This window comes from Monodelphis domestica, chromosome 1, assembly GCF_027887165.1.
Source record: "Monodelphis domestica isolate mMonDom1 chromosome 1, mMonDom1.pri, whole genome shotgun sequence".
Lineage (NCBI taxonomy): Eukaryota > Metazoa > Chordata > Mammalia > Didelphimorphia > Didelphidae > Monodelphis > Monodelphis domestica.
The window spans coordinates 12,032,229-12,052,310 of record NC_077227.1 but is presented as its reverse complement, the minus strand read 5'-3'; the positions used below and the strand labels follow the sequence as shown (position 1 = coordinate 12,052,310).

The 20,082-nt window shown below is 47.2% G+C and overlaps 1 protein-coding gene across 8 annotated transcripts in view; it reads right to left on the bottom strand.

Moving 5' to 3' along the window:
• The window catches only part of SGMS1 (sphingomyelin synthase 1), a 248,507-nt gene that overhangs the window by 87,241 nt on the left and 141,184 nt on the right, over nt 1-20,082 (bottom strand). For 3 of the 8 annotated variants that reach the window (XM_056819149.1, XM_056819143.1, XM_056819151.1), the window contains one exon: nt 13,755-13,836. The exons of 2 other annotated variants lie outside the window; for them this stretch is intronic. The gene's annotated coding sequence lies outside the window, so the exon portion shown is untranslated. Of the gene's footprint in view, nt 1-176; nt 267-9,911; nt 10,233-13,754; nt 13,837-20,082 lie in introns of those variants that run through there. 3 more of the 8 variants (XM_056819161.1, XM_056819157.1, XM_056819166.1) reach the window with 3 other exon arrangements.

The following is a 20,082-nucleotide window of genomic DNA, read 5'->3' as shown; positions in this document are numbered from 1 at the left end:
TTAATAAAGAGGGAAGGATTTAAGGAGAAAGAGGGAAGAGGGTATAGAATTTCTCCCGCCTAGCCTGTGCCTGGGGGAGTTCAAGATCTCTGCTGCTGGGTCTCTGAAGGAGATTAAAGGCTTCTAAGAGGATAAAGTTGGAAAGTAAAGGAGGAAAAACTCAGCCAGAAACTCACCATCAAATCGGACAATAGCTGTAGCCATTCCAAGATGCTGAAAGGCCCAGCACGCTGCCACCAGCCACCTCTCAGCCACCAAAAGTACCAGAGAGAGGAAGTGAGCCAAATATATAGACCTTTTACTCCTGTGTCCTCTCCTCTAAATTTTCACATCTACCAATCACATCAGAGGCTTTTCTCCAGGACTGCCCATTCTTTAGTTCTCATCTTCTTTGATTAGATTATATCTTTTGAGTTACTTAACACTTCTTTGTTAAGTTCACCTTTGTTAAGTTCACCTTGTTAGTTACTTAATCTTTTTGTGATTAATTTACCCTTTAGAGTTACTTAACACCTTTTTGTATTAAGATCTAAAAATAGACTTAGCTTAAAGCTCTAGCTTCACTATAAAGTAAGAACTAGTACCTTCATTGTTCAATCAGGAGATTACAATTTTATCTTCACCGTAAAGTAAGATCTAAGTAGGGTGGAGTAATCTAAATTTCACACATAGGAAAAAAGAGCAGCTGCCCTCTATGCCAACCGAATTAGGAATAAGATTTCCAATAAGTGGAAGAAATGCAGTCTAGGGACCAGAAACATTATTCATCAAATACACACTTTTATAACTGGATTCATTTAAGATTAGGGGCAGGGGACAAAAACACACCCCAAAATTGTTCCTACTCTCAAGAAGGGTAGGGGAGGCGGGGATGCAGAGAGACGGAAATCCAAGGCAAGCTGAAGTCTCGTACAATCAAAGATATTATGGGTGAGAGAGGAGGGCCCCATCCTACCCCCTGCCCCAAACCGAAGAATCGGATCTAAACTGAATTTTCTCCTCCTTAAAGAACAAATCAACTCAAAAATATGAGCAATGGGAGGGAAAGCCAAGAGTTTCTTCCTTGGGTCACTATGACCTCAAAACGCTGCTTTGTAAGGAAGAGATTTGAAGGAAGCTAAGAAGGCAAATTGCTGAATATAGCTGAAGTAAAAGGCTGACCTTGAAAATGGGCCAAGGTTGGGATTGACTGCCAGAGGGTGCCAACTTCGGAAAGAGCCTCCGAGTTCCCATGCAGGAGAAGCCAACGAGGGGAAAGGTATTCTGGCCTTGACTTGGGCCTCCAAGCAGAGAGTCGGGTAAGTCCACTGTGGCCCTGACGCTTCAGAGGACGGGGAACAGAAAGGGACCTTAGAAGTCAACTTGTCCAATCTCCTACTGACTTCAGAACCGCTGAGGCCAAGAGAGGGACTGTCACCCAGGAAATAAGCGTCTGAGGCAGGACTCACACTCGGGTCTTCCTCACTCCCACACTCTTGCCACTGGACCACCAGGCTGCCATTTTATCAGTTTCTCTTAGGGATTTTCTTCCTCCTGTGATATTATTTTCAGTGAATTATAGGAGTTCAATGGAAACCAAATTATCTTTGGGGAAAACACTGCTGGAACATTCCAGTTCTTCGAAGATGAGATTTGTCAGACTATCAGCATTTTAGCGCCGAAGGGGCCTTGTTGTTCAGTCATGCCTGACTTTCTGTGACCACATCTGGGCTTTTCTTGGCAAAGACACGACAGTGATCTGCCGTTTGCTTCTTTGGTTCATTTTAACTTGAGGAAACTGAGGCCAACCGGGAGAAAGTGACTTACTTGGGTCACCCAGCCAGTGAGTGTGTGAGGCAAGATTCAAACCGAGGCAGATAAGTCTTTCTGATTCCAGGCCAGAGTTCTACACGCTACACCCCCTAATTGCCCATGTCAGGGTTTTAGAGCTCATCTAGTCCAGCTTCTTCATTCTAGAGATCAAGAAAGAGGCTCAGACAAGTTAAGAGACTTACCCAGGGTCACACAGTCCCTATGTTTTGGAAGGAGAACCTGAGCCCACAAATTGCTGGATCTAAGTCTAGAATTCTGTTCGCCAGGCTTTTTCTCTCTGAAGGCAACCATCAAATATACATACATACATACATACTGCATGCATGTAGAATGCCCCATGGAAAATGACATCCAGGGGCTGATGCCTTCCCTGGTTTGGGGAGCAGCTCCTCACTCAGCCCATATTCTCCGTGATAAACTTTCCTCAACCTGGGGTTCCAGGCTCTCTAGACGCTGGACATGACTCACATCTCCAAACTGGTTTCACAGTCACCAGCTCCCCTAAGAACATTCCCCTAGCCAGGACGCTCTGTTCATCCTTCTTCATACACCCCCCAGCACCCCCACACCTGTCCTTCCATCGGCCCCCCAGCTAGAGCAGGCACCAGGCTCCTGAGGCGGGATGGACGGGTCTCCTGCCTCCATGGAACCCACAACAGCCTCTTCCTCCATCGGAACCTCCCTTCCAATGTCCCAGCCCATGGGGACTCTGCTCTCCTCTAACCTCCTCCGGCACTTGCTGTGTGGACCATTCACGGGCCCCAGAGGGCCTGGGCTCACCCTATCTCTGGTCCTTAGAACCTCGGCCCCCGCTCTGGCCCTGGCATGAAACGAACGCATTAAAGGACGGACCCTCCCAGCTCTGAACCGGCCGTAATCCCATGAGGCTTTGGACCTTCTCGTGGGCTGGTCATCTTCCCCACTGGAATGAACACTCTTCTGGGACGGAGACCATTGCTTCCGGCTTTCGTATCTGGACAAACAAAGCACATTCTTGGGCTACAGAAACCGATCTTAGACGCTGCCTCGTCACTGGGTGACCCTGGGCTGGTCACTTGCCCCTCCTGGCCCAGCCCTTACCACTCTTCGACACCAGAACCAAACTACAGACTTGATTCTAAGATGGAAGGTCGAGTTTTTTAGAGACAGAGACAGAGACAGAGACAGCCAGCACAGAGATGGAGACAGAAGCAGAGACACAGAGAGAGATCTTAACATTTTCTAGAAAACTCAACCAATAAACTCTCCCGAAGACTGGCCATTGTTGAGGCCTGAACGGTTGCCCACAATCACTCTGATGGGGAACTCATTTAGCACTGCTAAAATGTAGCTTCATTTTCAAAAAACCTTCCCTTCTGACTCAGAATCGATACTAATTATCCATTCGGAGGCATCTCTCCATATTCTATATGGATAGAGAGAGAGTGGTGAGGGCTAGACAATAGGGGTTAAGTGACTTGCCCAGGGTCACACAACTAGGAAGTGTCTGAGGCCAGATTCGAACCCGGGGCCTCTCCTCCCTAGGCCGGGCTTTCTATCCAGTGGGCCACCTAACTGCCCCAATGTAGCATTATGTTAGCCAAATCCTCAATCTCCAGGCTTCATGCCATGAGCAGCTTTCAAGCTATGACGATCCCGTAGAAACCGGAGGAGGCGCCCATCATCTCCCAGCCTGCTTTGAGGGGTTCCAAAAAGACTTGGAGAGATTCTATGGAAGAGGGGCTTCAGCCTCAAGATTGAATACAAAAAGCAATTCTGCTATTTGCCTGAGCAGGAACCCCGGGAAGATGAGACCTAAGGAATGGCCCGATAAGGTCTGCCCGAGGCCAGCTCCAGGAGCGCCGTATGTCAAGAACTAAAGGAATTCCGCAAATGGACATTTCTAGCCCCCTCCTCAGCCCAGGAGCTCCGCAGGCTGGGCGCCATCTTTCCCGATTCCCACTACGCAGAGGAGTTTCCCTTCACTTCAGAGAAGGCTCTGGGTCTGTCCATGGGCTCGATCCAGGGGACGCGTTGAAACGCCTCAGCCTTTCGGGGAGGACCGAGCGGGATTCCCAGGGGGGCTTCCTGCAGTTCTCTCCTCAGTTCCCCAAAAGTGGCTCCCTAAGCTCTTCACGTGAGCCATCTGAGCTCTTTGATGGACAACAGGGAGATGGCCAAGAAACACACCGAGGAAGGGGGAAACTCTCGCCCATCCAAGCCCTGCAGCGGAAGGGATGTTTATCAGACTGGAGAACAGAGGATGACGAAGAGGAGGAGGAGGAAGGGGCAGAAAAGTCCTTGAAAAATAGTTAGCGGGGGCCGCTGGGTGGCTCAGGGGATGGAGAGCTAGACCTAGAGACGGGAGGTCCTGGGTTCAAACCTGACACTTCCCAGCTGTGTGACCCTGGGCAAGTCACTTGACCCCCATTGCCTAGTCCTTTTACTGCTCTTCTGCCTTGGAGCCGATACACAGTGCTGAGTCTAAGGCGGAAGGTAGGGGTTATTCAAAAAAGAAAGCCAACGAGACACCTCCAGAGAAAGCACTGGGGGAGCCAGAATGGAGATGGAGGCAGAGGATTTGGGGGTTTGTCTTTTGGGATTCTGGTTGGATAGAAGTATTCTCTTCTAACAATGAACAACATGGAAGTACACTTTGGAGGATCATGCTTATATATAACAATATATACTTATATAAAATAATAATATAATAGTAAAGCTTACTAGCTCTGGGAAGGAGACAATTTGAGTCCTCAACTTGGGTGGAAAATTGTTCTTGCTCATAATAGGGAAAATCAAATCACTTTACCAAAAGCCAGTTAGAACCACTCAAGTCCCGGGCGAAGGGAACCAGGAAGGTCGCCCAGGTGCCACGTCGCAGGGTCGGGATCTCAGGCCGAGACACCAACTTTGTTTCTTCTGCTTAGCCAGAGTCAGAGGAGAATGAGCACATGTTCATGATTTCTTGTTGTTCATCCGTCTGTCCGGCCCCGGCTTTCAGAAGCTTAGAAACAGAAGGGGATGAAGGCTGCTGTTCCCTGCTGTCCCCAGACTGGTGGCCATTCACCCAGGAAGGAGGCGGGAAGCCTTCGTGGTCCGTTCAGTAGGAAGGACTCGGGTCCCCTCCTCTGTCCACTCCTTCCTTCCTCTCCAAGCTCCTCGGTTAACTCTCCATCCACAAGGCTCCATATATCTCTTCTCCAGCCCAATTCCCCTCTCTATGGGCTGCCTTTCCCCTTTGCCATGTAAGCTCCTTGAAGGCAGAGACTATTTCTTTCTACTCATATTTATTTTCCCAGCTAAGCTGACGATTGGCACATGTGTTGTTGTTCAGTCATTTCAACCATGTCTGAGTCTAGGTGACCTCATTTGGGTTTTTCTTAGCAAAGGTGATTGTGTCATTTCCTTCTCCAACTTATTTTACAAATAAGGAAACTGAGGCAAATAGGGCTAACTGCTTGCCCAAGGTTACCCAGCTAGTCAGTATCTGAGGTCATATTTGAACTCAGGTCTTCCAGACTCCAGGTCTAGAGCTCTGTCCATTGTGCCACCCAGCTGCCCAATGAGATATCCGAACCACACACACACACACACCCCAATGACACTGACTCTTCAGAGCCTGCTCATTGCCAGGCGTGTACTATTGGGGCTCCATGAAGCCAGTTTTCTGATTTGAACACCAACCACCCTGACACCATCACCTCAAGGTTTAGGAAATGATCTGTGGCCAGATCAGTGTGGGCTCTCCCTCTACAGTGCATCAGACCAGGCAGGTCCCATCTGCATCTTTCACAAGGTTAGCATAAGCTAAAACCTAGATCACAACTGCCCTGACCTATAGCATCCCCTAATAGCCTCGGCTACCCCAGGGGCTGGTACCACATGAAGTGGGCTTTCACCTGGCATGACCTGTTCTGGTACAAGTTCTCCATAGTCGCTGCTTCCTTTTCCAAATGTCCACGAGCCATCCCTTTAATCATAAATTTCAGAATTTCAGCAAGCATCAAGGGCAAGCTCACAACCCCATGTAGAGATGAGTCAGGATATCAAGGATGTGTGGAGGGCTTGGAGAACAGAGAAGGGGGGCAGGAAGGCTGTCCTATCAGGCAACCCCAAGGGGGTGATACAATAGAAAATCATGGCACTGGCCCAAGCTACGAAGTCTCCTGAGTCTCTCAACCCATGACATGCTTTTAGAGGATATTAAGGTCTTTCACATGATAAGTGCCTCATCCCTCAGGAAACAGATCTTTGCTGCCAGGGCCAGGAGAACACTTCCTCCCTCTTCCCCTCCCCAGCAGAAGGAAGTAAAGTTTGATTGTTGAGCAATAAATGGAAATGAATCAGAGACAATGTGATTTCCTTTTGATGGGATTTCTTCAAATAAAGAAACATTAAAATCAAATCATCGTCAGTTATGATTCAACCATGATGGCACTGGATGAAATAGTGGAAAGGTCGCTGCTCCAGGACTTGTGTTCAAAGCCAGCTCCAACCCTTGTTACTTGTATGATCTTGGACATATCACTTAACCTCGCTGCGCCTCAGTTTCTACATCTGTAAGACAAGGGAACTGGACTAGGTGACCTCTAAGGTCTCTTCCAGATCCAGATGGATTGATTGGTTCTATGGTCCTATTAGATCTCCCATAGGTGCCTTCAAAGAGATAAAAAGCACCTGAGAACTCAGTGGGTCCCTATCTTACAGACATCTCACTCGGGGTGCCAAGCTCTCCTTGTGTGTAAATGAACTGACATGCATGGATAATGGTTCTAAGGGACTAGAACCATGCGGAGCAAGGACACTGTCCCAACTAATGGGATACTTACAGGAAATGCAATTATTCTTCCAGCAAGCTCACTAAAACCATGACCGAGAGAGCCCTTGGTTCTTGCCAATACTCTAGGAAGAAGGATAAATCAGAGGTGGGAGAGATGACCTCCACGGAGAGAAGTCGTCTACCATTTGGCGACCCAGCGGTCCAGGTGCCAGCGGACCCAGCGCCTTATTTCACAGAGAAGGAAACTGAGGCCCAGGCAGAGAAATGATCTTCCCATAGTCACATCCCAGTAAGGGGAGGAAGAGTTGAATCTCTGTCTCTTTTACCTCCAAGCTTAGGGATCTTGCCTTTACCCTAGGGGGCTCCTGACCTTGAGGCAGCTGTGAAGTAAAGAAGACCAAAGTTCAAACCCAGCCTCCTATACTTACTAAGCTCCTAAACCTCTGCCTCAGTTTCCTGATCCATAAAATGGGAATTATCTATGCACTTCCCTTCAAAGAGTGGTGTGAGCAGCAATTGAGATATCTCTGCTTGGTACAGTGCCTGGCTCCTAGATCGTAAGTGATTAATAAATGTTTATGTCCATCCTTCCTACATTCCCATCCCAGAGAACCATCCATTACAGCAAGGAATTCCATTCACCGTTCATTAAGCACCGACTGTGTCAAAAGCAAGAGGGAGACACCAGGGAAACAAACAGATTCTACTAAAAAAAATGTGCCAGTTCAGAGAACAGAAACTAAAACATGAACTTTAAAAAAACCGCTTCCCTTCCATCTTAGGGTCAGTACTGTGTATTGGTTCCAAGGCAGAAGAGTGATGAAGGCTAAGCAATGGCAGTCAAGAGACTCACCCAGGGTCACACAGCAAGGAAGTGTCTGAGGCCAGATTTGAACCCAGATCCTCCCATCTCTAGACCTGGTGCTCCATCACTGAGCCACCCAGCTGCCCTCAGCATGGACATCTTTTTTTTTTCTTTAAACCTTCGAGGTTTCAAAGAAGGAAAGAGGGAGGCCAGGAAGGAAACGCAAAACCTCAGCACTTCTCGAAAAAGGCAGAAGACCATCTCATCTCTGGTCCTCACGACTCAACCTCCACATTTTAGAGATGAGGAAACTGCAGCCGGCAGCTGAATGGAGGCGTCCCTGGGCCAGGCAGGGGGTTGCCAGCGCTCACTATCTGGGCTAACGCAGTGCCCGTCAGACCAGGCTGGTGAGGAGCCTGCGGAGGGGTTCGTTGAAAGCTGGCTGGAGATGCCGGGCTCCAGCGGAGGAAGGAAGAGGCTCGGCAGAGCTACACTGGGTCAAAGAGGAGGCAACCCGGCACACTGCCCTCGGGGAGGCTCCATCTAAGGGGCAGCCCGGCCCCAGCCCAGGGATCTATTTAGATGGAAACTGGCTTCATGGGCACCCTCAGCGGGGAGATGCTGGGCTCCGGCCAAGCCGGGGAAGCTCCTCTCTGATGTCTCCAAACACTGGGCCATGCCTGGCAAACCTGGTGCAAACCACGTCCTCCATATATGGGCGGAATGGGGAGGAAGACGGGACGGAGGGCCAGAGCGGACCTCAGAGGCGATCCAGCCAACTCTCATCTTACCAATGAGCAAAGAGAGACCCGGAGAGAAGAAACAACTTAGCAACACGGGACCAAGAAAAAGATAATAGTGGGGGGAAACTGAAGTGATAATCTACAAAGCAGAATATCTTGATGGGGGCAGTTAAGTCCTGGGTTCAAATCTGGTCTCAGACACTTCCTAGCTGTGTGACCCTGGGCAAGTCACTTAGCCCCCATTTCCTAGCCCTTACCACTCTTCTACCTTGGAACCAATATCCAAGATGGATTCTAAAACAGAAGGTGAGGGTTTAAAATATATATATTTATAGAAAAATAATTATATAGAATCCTACAGAATAAGAGAATAAAATATATCTCTAGAATAATAATTCTATAGAATTCTATAGAATTAGAATAAAATATATATTTATAGAATTATAATAACTGATATTTTATAGTGCCATAAGATTTGCAAGAGGTTTAACAAATATTATGTCATTTTGAGATGCACAACAACCCTTGGATGGAGGCACTACAATGACCCTCATTTTACAGACAAGGAAACTGAGACAGACAAAGATTAAGTGACTTGTCCAGGGTCTCACAGCTAGTAAAGATCTGAGGCTGGATTGGAACTCAGGTCTTCCCAACTTCAGACCCAGAGCTCTATCCCCCAACCCCCTAACTGTTAGGGACTAAAAATAAAAAGAGAATCATGGAATCTCCAGAGTTGAAAGGGAGCTGGGTCCAATGCATACATGAGAAAGAATCTGAATATGATGTCCCTGATGACTTACGGAGAACCTACTTTAACCTGGGGGAGTCCATTTGACTCCAATAGTATAAAAATTTTCTTACATGGAACCAACATCTTCCCCAAAGCCACATAGAGGAAAGAATATTAGATTTCTGGATCTGAAATCTGAGGACCTGGGTTCAAATCCTACCCCTGTTACCTGCCTGACCTTGAGATCTCTTGCTATTTCCAAGCCTCTGTTTCCTCACTGGTAAAAAGAGGAAGTTGGCCTAGAGGATGATGAAGGTCCCTCCCAGAATGGCACAGAGGAGAAACTGGTTAACTTGGCATCAAGAAGGTCTGATTTCTAGCACCACTCCTGACATTTATGAACTATGGGACGCCAAGAAGTTCATTTAGCTTTTCTGATCCTCAATTTCTTCCTCTATAAAATGGGGATAATCAAATCAGTCAATCAACAAGGATGTCAGAAGCACCTCCTTTTTGTAAGGTATCAGGCTAACCATTGGGCTTAAAGTTAGAACCAAAATGGCGCCTGCACTCAAGGAAGTGCCAGAGCCAGCCAACCCCCAGAGCCCTGATGTGAAGCATTCTGCCCAGGATAGCACCGTGAATTGGTTCCAGAGCTGGGACTAGAAGCCAGGTCTTTTGACGGATGTTGTCCAGTCATTTCCCATTTGTGTCCGACTCTTTGTGACCCCATCTGGGGTTTTCTTAGCAAAGATACAGGAATGGTTCGCCATTTCCTTCTCCATTTTACAGCTGAGGAAACTGAAAAAACATGGTTAAGAGACTTGTCCAGGGACACATAACTAGCAAGTGTTTGTGGTCGAATTTGAACTCGTGTCTTCCTGACTCCAAGTCCAGTGCTCTATCCATTGGAGTACCACCTAGCTGCCTGTGTTAGGTAAAAAATGCAAATAAAGCAGAAAGGTAGTCCACTAGCTATTGCTTATAGCAGCAGAGCCTGAAAGTCTGTCTGGAGACCCAGGGCTTCCCCAAGGCCAAGGAGCAAACGAGGACTCTTACCTAGAACCCAGCTCCCAGTGTGCTACTTCCTGGCCTCAGGCTTCGGCTTGGCCCTCCTACTCCTCCTCCGTGTCTGAGATGCTGTTCTGTCCTTCTTGGGTCTTCTCCGGGGAGACTGAGGCCAAGAGACAAAGCATCCAGCCCAAGGTCCGGCAGGCGGGCTCTGTGTTCCAAAGCCCAGGCGCTCTGCCTTCAAACCCAGTTCTGATTTCTTTAGGGAGCCGTCAGTCAATTCTTAATTCACGGGCAATTTTCACTTAGGAAAGGTATTGAAGGACGTGCGGCCAGAAAACCAGCTCTGACTCCGAGAAAACTGGAAGTCTGGGAGCCAAAAAGAAGGCACAAAGCTTTTAAAACTGGATGAGCCTCGTTAACGGGACCCAAATTAATTGCATTTCTGAATCCCAAATTGGCTTTGACAAAGGATGATTCTGTGGCCTCATGGATGTGGGTGGGCAGCCACACCTACGGGCTCATTCCCGGCCCCTGTGGTCCAGGGCCTTCCATCAATCAGGTCAACACAAGAAGTTTGCCCAACATGGCGGAAGCCTCTGTTTCTCCTTCCATTGGGGGAATGCCAGTGGAGCACCATCCAATGTTTAACTGGGAGAGAGCGAGACCCAAACCGACTGCACTGACCTCCTAGGAATGCAGATTGGTGTCTGCTCTGAAATACAGAGCTTAGGACATTGAGGGGGACTGTGTGTGTCAGAGGGCAGGACTTGAACCCAGGGCTTCCTGACTCTAAAGACAACTCGAGACACTGCACAGAAATTTAAAAACAAGAATTGAAACCCGCGAGGCTGCCCTGAAAGGAACCTTAGAGGTTCAAGCAGTCTAACTTCCTCCTTTTGTAGATCCAGAAAAGAAGTAACTCCTCTAGGCTACCCAGCAGAACCAGGATAGGAACCTGTGGCCTCCCATGCCAAGCCGGAACTCGACCATTGCACCACACAGCCCTGTACATTTCCTTCCAAAATCACTGCCTCCTTCCCTTAAGGCTCTGAGCTTCCTTTCTTGTTTCTCTCCTCTTGAAAACCGGTAAGACTGGTTTTGAATGCCCAGGTTTTAGGCACTTTCTCTGAACTGTCCCTTTTTGTATTTCAGTAAAACTGTTACTCTGGCCTTTTTTTTTAAACCCTTACCTTCCACCTGAGAATCAATACTGTGTATTGGTTCTAAGGGCTATGCAATGAGGGTTAAGTGACTTGGCCAGGGTCACCCAGCTAGGAAGTGTCTGAGGCCAGATTTGAACCCAGGACCGGGTCCCTAGGCCTGGCTCTCAGTCCACTAAGCCACCCAGCTGTCCCCTTCCCTGGCTTCTAACACAACAGCTGTTTAATAAGTGCCTAAAGAAATTCTTCATTCTAATGAATGGCTCTCTGGGATGGGAAGGTAGGAAGGAAAAAAAATAAACCTTTATTAATTACCGACTATGTGCTAAGCCAACATCTCATTTGCTCTTCACAGCAATGCTGTAAGGGAAGTGCTAGGATAATTGCCATTTTACAGTTAAGGCAACTGAGGCAGACAGAGGTTAAGTGACTCAGTCACTATATGAGGCTGGATTTGAACTTTGGTCTTCCTTGACTCCAAACCAAGCACTCTATCCACTGTGCCACCTAGCTGGGAGGGAGAACAGGGGAAATGTAGACATTAAAAAAATCTACACACTAAAAAATAAACTCAATTGAAAACTTAATAGCTAAACTGACTAGGAGCTAAAGCGGCTTCCAGTTTGACAAAGCCGTAGGCACCAGCCCATCTCTTGTGCCAAACATGATGGAAACTCAATAAAAACTCCCGAGTTCACAAGTTCCTGTCACATGATTTTGGACTGGAAAGAACACAGGAGACCATCTACTCTGAGCTCTTATTTTACAAATGGGGAAGCTGAAACACCAAGAAAGAGGAAGCAAACTGCCCCACACCCAAAAAATAGACCATTCTAAAAGCCAGGATTAGAACCCAGGGCCCCAGGCTATCCAGCATCCTGTCCTCATCTAGTGGCTGCCTTTGACAGTAATGACCCTGACTCATCAGATCATCATAGAATGGCGAGAATGGCCTGAACACTCTGCTAAAGATGGCAGGGAAGCAGGAGATACAGCTTAGACAATTCCATTGTCATTCCAGGAAGACTCACACTTCTGGTGGGAAGAACTAGCATCTCGGAGCCACCTTTGGTGTCCACGTTGTAAAAATGGAGATTTTGAACCCTAGACTTCAATCCCCAGAAGTCCTTGGTATTTCCCAGAATTCCCTATAATCTCATCAGAGTCTCCAGGTAGGTGAGATCACAATTTGTATTTAACTGGCAGTAACACCTCCCACGCTCTCTTCTTTTCTCTTCCTTCCTTTGCAATGATGTAGTAAGTGTAGTGGTAAGCTAAGCACAGAGAGTTTAATCGGGCTAATCCGCCATGGGCACGTGGTTTTTATTTTGTATCTTCTTTATTCCTTGATTTCGAATGATCCTTAATAAACCTCATGAAATACAATATTTTTATTATTTGAAATATAATTTAATTTTTACAATGTGGCTCCAAGAAGCTGTAGCGTGGGCAGCAGCCACAGCAGACGGGCTCAACCCAGGTGAGGGTAACCAATGGGCCACAAGCTCGTCGGTGAGGTAGGGGAATGTCTCCCCCAAGCATGTGAAGACTTCCTCCATCAGAATGGGCAGATGAGCACAATCTATTCCAAGAGCCATGAAGGCGGCTGAAACTGACTCCAAGGAGCCCTTGACACTTGGTGAGATATGGATGGAAGACGCCACAGTCACCAACTGCATCCCAGGCTAGTAGTGGTCATCCTGACTTCTGTCCAGCCACTAGACGTGGATGACTGGAAGAGGGTGAGGCTGAGGACTTTGGGCCACTCTGCCTCACTTCAATCCATTTCACATGGGAGTCTAGACATAACCCTCATGATGTCATTGATCCCTTCAAAAATGAAGATCAGGGGTGAAGCTAAGTGGCTCAATGGATCTTAGAGATAGGTGGTCCTGGGTTCAAATCTGCCCTCAGACACTTCCCTGTTGTATGACCCTGAACAAGTCACCTAAGTCCCATTGCCTAGCCCTTATACTGCTCTTCTGCCTTGGAACTAATTCACATTATTGACTCTAAGATGGAAGGAAAGGTTTGGGAAAAAAGAAGGAAAACGAAGGATGAACAGCAACAGCCTAGGCAGATGGTGCATTACATACTGGCCCTGGAGCCTGCAAGTCTTGAGCATGAATCTTGCTTCAGGTACTTATGAATTGGGTACCCCTAAGAAGGTCATGTAACCATCCTGAGCTTCCATTGCCCCATCTGTAAAATGGGGATAATAAGGGCTCCTCCCCTACTGGGCGGACGTGAGCATAAAATAAGATGACAAGCTCAAAGCCCTGATGGGGAAGAGAAGGATCAAAGGGGGGGCCTGAGAACGTAGAAGCCCCAGAGCCTGTGGTTGGGGAGATAATGCGAGATCTTCTCCAGTCAACTTCCTGACACCTAAACTGGGGATCAGGGAGATTTTTGCCATGCCCTCACGCACCGAAGGTAGAGAAGACCCCCAGACACCAGAAGAGGCTGGCCCGGCCCCCAAATTCTTTTTCCACGAAATCTTTCACTGGAGTATTTCCACCAGGTACAAACATTTCCATTAAACATGGCGAGCCCCACCAAGAAAGCTCAGTGCCAAGAGGCCACGGCCAACCCGTTCCTCCAGGTGGAACAAACAGGGACTGAATGAACAGAGCTCCGTACTACTTCCCTTCCCCTGCACATGCAGATGAGCTTTGGACAGAGTTAGCTGGCAGGAATCCGGCTTGAGGAAAGATGGCGGAGAACTTACTACTGAGCATCCATCCAGTCACCATCATTGTGGCTCCCCTCAGGCTACCAGGTGGTCACATGGTTCCAGAGGGTGGCAGCGCCTAGAAGGGAGAGACGTCTGGTCAGTTCCTGGGCGCTCCATCCTCTCACACCCAGGGACGGCAACTGCTTTTTGTCCTAGAAGGGGAGAGTCTTGGCGCGAAGAGGCCAACAGACTACTGTATGGGTGCTGGGAGGATGGCTGGTGCCATTCAGAGCCACAAGATGAAGAAGAAGAGGAGCCTAAACAATCCCATCCTCCGGGACCTGTTCTTCTAGAAATGTGCAGGCACCAACTGAGAAGTCCCCACAGTGCACTGAGTGCCTCTGCCAGGGAACTCCAGGTCTGGAGATGCAATTCAAAATGTCGCCTCCCCTGGGACAGTATCTTCATCTCTTGAGGTGGGGAGCAAGAGAAGGACGGGACAGAGAACCCTGGAATTTAGCGCTGCTGCTGAGCAGAGCCCCCATTCCATGAGAAAGAGAAAGAAAGAGAGAGACAGAGAGAGACAGAGACAGAGACAGAGAGAGAGAGAGAGAGAGAGAGAGAGAGAGAGAGAGAGAGAGAGAGAGAGAGAGAAAGAGAGAGAGAGGAAGAGAGAGAGAGAAAAAGGGGGAGGGTGGTTCCTGGCATTACTCCAAGACAAGAGTGCTTCTTAGCCCACAACAAAAATAAAGCTATTCCTGGGAGAAGATACCACGAATGGCCATGGGGGCTGGGGGGTGAGGGTGCTCCACAAACCCTTAAAACAGTTAAAATTCTGTTTGGATTCCTGAGAGCACAAAATATTTTGTAAAAGACGGCTTTTCCCTGCCACTCCTCCATCTTGGATGGCCCACAAATTCTGGACAACTTGGGGCAGATTCTGCAGAGGAAAGCCAAGTTACCAAGCACCACCCCCCAGCGTCCATGGTCCCCCTATGAGAATAGCCTCTGTCCAGAATAGCCCAGACCACAAACAGACATGCCTAATCTTGCCCTTTTTTTCAAACTCCACTAAAGAAAATGTCCTGTTAAAGATGGCAGATGCTAGCTTCGGCTGAACAGGCGGAAGAAACCAACAAGAAGGTTCAACGGCTGAGAGGGCGACGCAGCAAAGCACTGTGGAGTGCTCAGGGCGTGTTGGAGCACAAAGGACGACACGGCCACCCAATGCAGCTGAGGAAGTCTCCAGGTGTAACGACTTTTCGTGCCACTGGACCCAGGCTTCCAACGCCAAGAGAGTGGGACTGTCTCTGTGCATGGACTTTTCCACTTAAATCCCCTTCACGCACAAGTGTCTTTGTGCACACTCATCTATCACAGATGAAAGCGCACAAAGACAATCATCATCCTCAGTTACCGAGAGACTACTACTAGTAACCTTCCCTCAATATCAGTAAAGCAACGATGGGGGTTATGTGACTTGCCCAGGGTCACACGGCTAGGAAGTATCTGGGGTCAAATTTGAACCTGGACCTCCTGTCTGTGGGCCCGCCTCTCCATTTATGGAACCCTCACGCCCCTGCATCCCCCCAGTCAGGTGGAGTAGGGTGGTCCTAGACTGTGGCTCTCAGCCTCTATAGGATTACCAGGTATCATCTCATCTCCAATACCCTTTTGTCTTAGAAGTTTCTCCCACCTAAAGTGGCCTTTCCCAGGTAATCCAGCCTCTGGCTAGAATCTTAAAGAGAAGTTCTCCCCACCAGGTTAGCTGGAGAAGGGGGGGGAGGTGCAGCTTCACAGAAACTTTATCTCCAGAACATAAGGACATGAAGTGAGGGATTCTGGGAAATGGAGTCCTGGGGTACAAAGTTCCAAGTACACTGTGGATTTAATTCTTCAATAGAAATAATCAGGGGAGTGGAAGGCGGAAAGAATTCTGGGAGGAAATCACAATGGGGCACATCGATTTCAGCTTCAGAAAAGGAAAACTTACTAAGGACCACAAAGAATAGAATTCCTTTAAGGAGCATCTATTAAGTGGTGGCTGTGTGAGAAGGATGGGAAAATGCCCTCGAGGAGCTTACATTCTGCTGGAGATAAGCAGCCTTCAGAGGCGGCCCAGTCAACATTAGGAAGTGCCAGGGAAGGCTGGTTCTGGGGGATCCGGTTCTCTCCCTCCAGAGGATTCTGAGAAACAGCCACATGGCCATTTGTCATAGATGCTGCTGCGGGGATTTCTGTCGGTGGCTGGGCTAGACCGGATGGCCTCTGGGGGTTCTTGTCTGTTTCTAGAATGCTGGCGTTTCAGGGTGCTTTAATGCATGAGTGTCTGATCTGCAGATCTCTCACAAACACACATGCTGGTCTGCCTCACACCGGGGCTGGCGACAGGCTCCTGACTCAGGCGGTATCTTGTTGTTGCGAGATCAACAGGTTTCCTGATTCTCCGGCCAGCATCTTATCTTATTATTATTAATTATTATTATTATTTAGTTGTGCAACTAGACAGTTTCTTCATACTGTCTCTCTCAGCCCTCATAAAGGTTCCAAAAGAGATTCTGAGAGCGGACAGAGGTCCTCCAGGCCAGGAATCTCAAACTCCTCGGGGTTCGATGGTCCAAGGGGCACAGGCTAAAAAGTATTTCATGGGGTGGCTGAAGCAGTAAACAATGGCCCACGTATAGTATCTACTTTTGCCTCTGATACCACAAATAGGTCTATGTTGGAAGCATCAAAGGTTTGTTTCTGCAGCCACAATTCAAAACCAAAAATTGGCCCATATTCCTGCATTTTTCAACTTGACATCCAATTGTTTCCAAACCGTCCAGCAGAAAAACCAATCCTACAGGATAGTCAGACGCCGGAGCAGCCCTTCATTTATTCTATACCCGGCACCAGAGGAGCTCCTCCAGTCTCTTCTGTTATCCTGATGCCTCATCAGTGAGAAAGATCTGCATCTGAATCAAGCAAATGTCCGGCTTGTGGAAAACTATGAGCAGTGGGCTTCCCATTTATCTTAAAACCATCAAGGAACAGCCCAGGCTTTCATGGCTTCTCGATTCTGCATTAAGGCTATTTTCTGATTTAAGCTTCTCTTCCTCCCGTGTTTCTGTTCTCTCCCTGGTTGGCAATGCCAGACATTCTCATTCAGTTGAGTTTCTAGGAGAGTACAGCTGGCCTGTGAACGTCAGAAGAGAAGAAAGGCCACTCTGAAAAGATGCTTCCTTAACAAAGTTTAGGCTATCTATAAACCTCGTTTAAAATGAAGCATTATATCCAACTGAACTTTCAGGCCATTTACCATTTAATATAGTGCTTGTCATCAGTCAGTAGAAAAGCAACTACTTTATACCATATCTGGTCCTTCGTTTTTCTTGATTGGCTAAATGACTGAAGATTAAAAAGTGAAGGGGGCAGCTGGGTAGTCAGTGGATGGAGAGCCAGGCCCAGATACAGGAGGTCCTGGGTTCAAATCTGACCTCAGATACTTCCCAACTGTACCCTGGGCAAGTCACTTGACCCCCACTGCCTAGCCCTGACCACTCTTCTGCCTTAGAGCCATTACACAGTATTGATTCTAAGACAGAAGGTAAGTGTTTAAAAAATAAAATTAAATAAACAAAAAGTGAATTTTCTTCTTTCAGCAAGAAAGCCTATCAAATCCTCCAACAACCATCTCCCGCCACATATTTGTGTGAGCTTGCATTTTCCATTTTCATTTGAAATCAAAACAGAAATCATTCTGATGCAGACCCAGATTTAAGACCATGTTTTTGTCTGCTACTGAGCTAAATACTGCAGATCCTTTGCTCAAGTTAAAAAGTCCAACGTGGAAATCCGATTTATACGGGATCACACTGGGTTAGCCATTTTCCCACTTGCAATTTATTTCACTGAAAATGTTACTTGTATTTGAAAAACTTGTATAATAAAGAAATTTCATGAGATCTTGCAGAAGAGAGGAAGCAAATGGGGTCTTGCTAGATTACTTCTTTTACTTCGAAGAGAAAGTTCCCCATAAAACATCAAGGTTTTATATCCACAATTTCATCGTTTTAATAACTAGAGGTAGAATAAAATGTTCATAATTATAATTTTATAATTTATAATTATAATTAAATTCTTTATAATTATAATTAAATAAGGCCCACTTTAATTTGGCGCTTTGGAGGCAAAAGTTATCCTTGTCATGATTGTGGGTATTTCAGTAAATCTAAAAGAAATCTGACGAGTATTAGATTCCGTTTCTCTGGGGGTTCATAACAGTTTTCCTTGTTTTTGTGGAAGGGGATTCTCAGAACAAAAACCATCACGACCCCCCCCCCACCCGATGCAAGATCTCTTGATGATATTCTCCACAAATTTCTGCCACCAATTCTAGAATCACTTGAGCATGAAGGAGCTCATGATCGCCAAAAGCAAGTCATTCTCTTTTTTTTTTGCTTTAAAAACAAACATATAGCTCTGTCGGAAGTCTATCCACCTCGAGGATTGCTCATCAGACTTCTCACTTTCAACTGAAGAAAACACTGGATGAATTTCCTGCTGGGATCCCAAGATCAGAGATTCAGAGCTAGAAAGGACCTTCGAGGCTGTTTCGCCCAATCTCCCTCAGTTTCCCCATGAGACACAAGAAGTGGAGTCACAAAACTGGTATATTTCCGCGGCTTTTCTGACTGAGAAGTCAACGCTCAACCTGCTCAGACTAAGTCATGGTGCCTCTCCCATTTCATCACATCTTCTCCACTAACCCAGGCTCACAACTCAACGTCATCATCACTGGTACTTCCCCTTCGCAGTATACTATCAGCTGCCAAATCTTACTGGGTTTACTCCCTCGTCATCTCTCCTGGACTCGATGGACCACGGGCTGTCAAGCTTGAAGGGACCGCAGGGGCGACCCTCATTTTACAGATAAGGAGACCCAGGAAAGGTAAGAGATTTTCCCAAGGCAACCCAGGAAGGGTCAAAGATGGGGTTTGAAACCAGATCCCTTGACTAAGAGGCTCTCTAGAGCCAGGCCTCTCAGATCCTTTCCATTCCAACTCTGAGATTGTTCCACTGTCCCCTGTCCTCGTCTGACCACTCTGGAAGGCCACATATTAGGGTAAACTGCCCCAAAAAGATGGACAGATAAAAATGCTCATTTAGAATTGACATAAGGAAAAATCGAAGAGGTCACCAATTCCACTCCTTTCATTTTACAAATGAAGAAACTGAGACCCTAGAGGTGAAGTGACTTGTCCAGGGCCACACGGCCAATAAATGTCTGAGAGAATGAGCTCCCCCTTACTGGAGATCTTCAAGCAAAGACTGGATGAATATCATTCTATATAATTATATTATTATTCAGCTGTGGGTGAACAATACATTCCCAAAGGTCCCTTCCAAATCTGAGATTCCCCACCAGCTTTAAGCCATAGGGTCAATGTGCCTAGAAATAATTAAGGAAGTTACTGACGAGAGCTACATAAATCCCTTCCATTTGCATAATTCTCACAAGTGGGCACACAACCAACCCACAAAGTCAATGCATTCGAGACCCCCAGAAGGGTTCATTTCCAAAGAGTTTGAGCCCATTGGTACCTTGGCAAAATGGCGCCCAAGTAAAAAGATCCTGGGTTCCTTGGATTGAGAAGGAAGCTCCAAGGTTACAGGCTCCTAAAATCATAGAGAGTTGGCAGGGATCTTAGAGGCCACCATCCAATCTCTCATTTCACAGATGAGGAAACTGAGACAGAGAGGTTACTGACTTGCCCAGGGTCACACAGCTAGCTAGTACCTGAGGCCAGATTTAAACTCAGATCTTCTTATCTCCCAGGCCAGAGAGACCCCTCTCTTTTAACTCCTACTTTTAAGAGTGAGAAAACTGAGGCCTGGAGGAGAAAAGTAAGTTGCTCTTAAGAGGTAAAATCTGGGATCAAGTCTGAGTCCTGGGCTGGCAGAGTCTAGTCTTTGTCTCTTACGCTGTCTCTTAGAGGTCAGTTATGAAGCATTTAAAATACACTCCGGGATACTCATCTGTGACAGATCACTCATTACACAAAAATACTTGTCAAGTGCCTACTCCCAGCCAGGGGCAATTCTAGAAGGATACAAAACAGTTCATGCATGTCCTCTGCCCTCAAGGGATGTGCAGAGAGGAAGAAACTTGGGAAGAGAGAAGAGAGAGAAGAAAGAGAGACAAAAGAAGCAAGGACAGAGAGATATAGAGACAGAGACACAAAGAGAAAGTAGAATGGAAGAGAGAAAGTGTGAGGGAAGAGTGAGAGAGAAATAGAAAGAGATGGGGAAGAAGAGAGAGACAGACAGTGAGAGAAAGAGGAAGAGAGAAAGTGTGAGGGAAGAGAGAGAGAGAAGGGGGGAAGGTAGAGAGAAGAAG